The 4299-nt window shown below is 38.5% G+C and overlaps 1 long non-coding RNA gene across 1 annotated transcript; it reads left to right on the forward strand.

The window, feature by feature from the left end:
- Positions 1-2437: 2437 nt before the first annotated feature.
- LOC132652145 (uncharacterized) lies at positions 2438-3565 on the forward strand. The gene is made up of 3 exons (XR_009589628.1): positions 2438-2542; positions 2944-3019; positions 3422-3565. It is a non-coding gene; the product is annotated as an uncharacterized LOC132652145 (long non-coding RNA).
- The last annotated feature ends 734 nt before the right edge of the window (positions 3566-4299 follow it).

The raw sequence follows: 4299 nt of genomic DNA on the forward strand, positions 1-4299 counted from the left end.
ATCAAAATATTTAGGGTAGAAATATTTTTAAATAATGATAAATTTTCTAATCTCTGTGGAACCAATAAGTAGAACAATATTGAAAGGTTAGTAACCCTTCTAACACTGATTTAACAACAAAATCAGGGGACAGAAGTTTGAGGGAAGTGTGTAATTAAAGGAGTTTTAGAAAATATGTACACATTATTTAGTACAAGTGTAAACACCTCTTTTAGAAGAATTTTGTTTCATATGGATATTAGCTAAAATAATTCTTCTGTGAATACCTGATGAGTGTAACAATTATTGTCAAGATTTCAAAAAAAAAAAACATGCAAAGAAAGTCCCTTATGTGAGACATAATGGTGCAGAAGGATCTCTAGGAGTTTAAAATCATCCTGATTCTACATAGTGAGTACCAGGCCAGCCAGGGCTACATAGTGAAACCCTGTCCCTCTCCCAGTGTCTTTCCTTTAATAAAATAACTTCACTATCACTCTAGTATAGTAATATTTAATTAGAAACTGGTTTGGAATATTTTTTTTTCTTCAAAGTTAATGACAATAAGCACTAACCCAGAAAACAAAATAATGTATTCAGGTCAGCACGATTATTAAGCATGGGTTTACTAAGTTAAAAAAATAAAATAAAATAAAAGCCTAAACATAATTTCCTTGGAAAATGACTTCAGTCATCCCGCACCATCTCCATCCTTTATTGCTCTTTATTCGCTTACTCCATGGCTTTCAGTTTAATCATCTACTCTAGGGGAAAGCAGAGGCTCATCATTATGACTCATTTTTTGTGACAGACATCTTTTCAGGGCACTTTAGGTTTGTTAAAAAACAGCAGTTCTCAGGTTACCCCTGCCCCACACATGCCTGACCTCTCTTCGATGCACAGTGAGCCTCTGTTAATATCTGGCTACCAACATTGACCTCTTTGTTGCTGCCAACTTGTACCTTGGTTTTTATCTATTCTTCTTCTGTGGTACTCATTTTTTGTTTGTTTTGTTTTTATCATGAATCATGACACATGATTTATTTAAGAAAATACATTTTTCATGTCTTTTACAGCTAAGTAGGGACATGTGACTCAAACATGGGCAGAAAAATGAAAGAGATATTTTATTATCCTCTTCGGGAGTCTACCTTCTTCCTCTTCTTCATTCAATCTTTCTCCTTCTTCTCTTTCTCCTCTCTTCCTCCTCCTTCCTTATTCTCCTCCTCATTCTACTTCTTCTTCATCCCATCTTTCTCCTCAGACTCCAAAAGAGAGAAGCCCATATTTTTATCTCAAAGTCACTCATAGTAGAGGAAGAGCAACGAAGAACCTGGGTTTTTGAAGATTTTATGGAAATCACTATACATTGCCAGCTCCAAATATATTCAAAGATACACTATTTAAGTGACCATTATTTGTGTAAGTTGACATTAAAAGCAATAACTACTTACTACAAATGAATAAAATAGGACAAAAGTTTGTGCATGGTCGAACACACAGGTCCACTCCACCTTTCTAGGGGGAATAATACTAAGAAGGGACTAAATGAGTTAAATGTCCCACAAATGATACAGAGTTCAAAATGAGTTAAGAAAAAAAACTGAGGCCGCAGAGATAGCTCTCAGGTTCTTAGAGAGAGGCTGCAATGGAGACTCACCACCATCTGTAACTCCAGTTCCAGGGCACTGGACGTCTTCTACTTCTTGGGGTACCAGGCTCATACACAGTGCACAGACATACATGTAGGCAAAACACTCATACAAATATAAAATCTTCACAATAAAGAAAAAGGAAAGGAGAACATTATAGACAAGACGATGGATATTTCCTGTCCATCAGTGATAAAAAAGGAAAAGAATTTAGTATTTGGCGACTATGTTGAATTCACAGGAAACCTAAAAAGGGTGTCTGAGAGAACAGGAAGTGACGTGCTTGTGCCAGGCAGGCATGGGAAGTGAGCGGTGCTAGAACTTCATACAGAAAGCAATATTAGGGAAACCAATGTGGCCGTTATTATTTAAGAAAAAAACCTAGAGGTTAAATTACATTTAAATTAGGGAAAGTCACTTGCTCTACAGCCAGGGCAAGGCAGACAGTGGCCAATGAAAAAGCACTGAAAAGAAAAAAAGTCTTCCTGAATTCACAGTGATAGAATTAAAGGAGACAAAGAAAAGACGGATGGGAAAATGTTGGAAAAGAACAGTCTCTCAGTCTTGGCAAACTGCGTAAGGAATGTGAAGGAGGTGAGAGATAAATAAAATATTCCAGATTTTCAACCATATGACAGTGCCAGGTTTGGTCCACTAGACGAAAGCAGCAGACGAGACAGGAAGCTGTTGGATGGAGTGGGTGTGCGAACTACTGCTGCATGCACAGTGCAAAATATGGGCCCGCCGAACAGAAACGTGAACCTCAGGGTAGGAGGCAGCTTCACGCTAAAATTGCCGATTCCATGCTCATTTCAGAGGCGGAAAAAGACCAGCACAAAGCAAGTGGGTTAGACACAGAGAGAAGAAGGGAGGCAAAGATCAAAGATAGGATCTTAGAGCATTCTTCCCTGGTGAGTAAAAAACAGTTAGCCCAGGAGCTACTGTAGCCATGATGGGGGTTTCCAGAAAGTGTGATGGAACAAGAGGGTTCTGAGCCAAAAGTGGAGATTACCAATGCAGAATGCTTTTGTAAAGTAAAATGTGATAAATGCTAATGAAAGGCTCTTCCTATGCTAATCAGCAGATGCATAAATGTTCAGGAAGCTTTTAATGATTATAGGAACAAAAGCAATTCCTTTGAGTGGAAGAAATGGGTGGTACGGGAGCCCAGAGCTATGTATGAGCCATTTGTTCTAACCAACAGAAAACATGGTTAGAAGACATGTGGGGATGAATGCAGGGTTACTGAAAGAACAAAATAAAATTTAAATGATGAGCTATTTTTATGTTTATCACATTCTCTCTCTTTCAGTTTGTAAATAAATTTCAGAGTTTTATCATCAAGAACGCTCTGGGATTGTCTATGGAAACTTGAGATGCTCAACTAGGTATTTCTGTTCATTTGTGACTGTGTGTGTGTGTGTGTGTGGTATGTTCATGTCATATTGTGTGAAGGTCAGAAAACCTCAACTATAGGTCCATGCTTTTTCACTGTTTGAAATAAAGTCCTGTGAAGTGAAAATTTCTGGTTTCCTTGAAGACTCAGTTTTTTTCATGTAATGTTTTGCCGCAAGCTGGGCACAAGATGTTTTGCTGTAGGTTGGTTTGTAAGAAGGCACATGATGTTTTTTGTTGTGAACTCTTACGTGGGAGGGAGTGACTTTGGCCAGCCGTGAACATCCATGGGTACACTCTGAAGAAAAGAGTTGTATAGCGCTCTACAACCAGTGAGAAATTGCTTGTTTCATCGACATCACTGTACTGATCTTCATACCTTTGACACTTCACAGAGAGAAACATTGCACAGAACTTCTCGGGGCAATCCAACTAAGTCTTATGACTTCGTGTCGCTGCTTGGTGTTGGCCTTGGGACTGGACTGCTGGTATCCTGAAAACTGAGTTTGTTAATTCCCTAAAGACCCATCAACCCTAATCAGCAGGAAGTAATGAAAGAGGTCTGCATCCCCCTTTCCTACTAATCTTCTACCTAAGGTTGGGGGTTGGAAGGGAGGTAAAGGTGTTTAAGAACCTAAATAAAGTAGGTTTCATGAAAAATCTAAGCCTGTAGTCCATCTCTTCTTGTTTGCTGTTGTGTACACCAGTCTAGCTAACCTTATAGCTACTAGGGAATTCTCCTATCTCCACCTCCCATTTCACCTGGTATCATCCCATAAGAACACTAAGATTACAGAGCCAAGCTATGCTACTTCAGCCAGGTTTACATGGTTTCTGGGGACCTGCACACAAAATGCATTTTATCTCTTGAACCACAAAGATGGTATCTTTTTTAGTGGTTACGGTATGGGAGGAAAGTTGAGTAAATGGAAACAAAACTACTGTGTGGAATGGTGTGTGCAGGAGTCCTTTTGTAATGATAACAGCATTCTAAAATTAGACACAGTGGAGATTTCATAACTCATGAAAATGTAAGAACCACTGGAGTTCACAGTTGGAAAGGGTGGATTATAAAAAGAAAACTATTTTGTCTTTGAAATGACTAACTAAATCATGTGACAAATATGCACAGCTCTAAAACTCCCATTGAGTTACTTCTAAACCACAGCAAAGGTTTCTCTTCTATTTTCCATTTGCATCTCAGATGCTTGGTTCAGCTTTGATTAATTTATGTGTTCTCTGCACTCCTACACATTTTCTCACCTTTATGATT

The sequence above is a fragment of the Meriones unguiculatus genome, chromosome 2 (assembly GCF_030254825.1).
Source record: "Meriones unguiculatus strain TT.TT164.6M chromosome 2, Bangor_MerUng_6.1, whole genome shotgun sequence".
NCBI classification, from domain to species: domain Eukaryota; kingdom Metazoa; phylum Chordata; class Mammalia; order Rodentia; family Muridae; genus Meriones; species Meriones unguiculatus.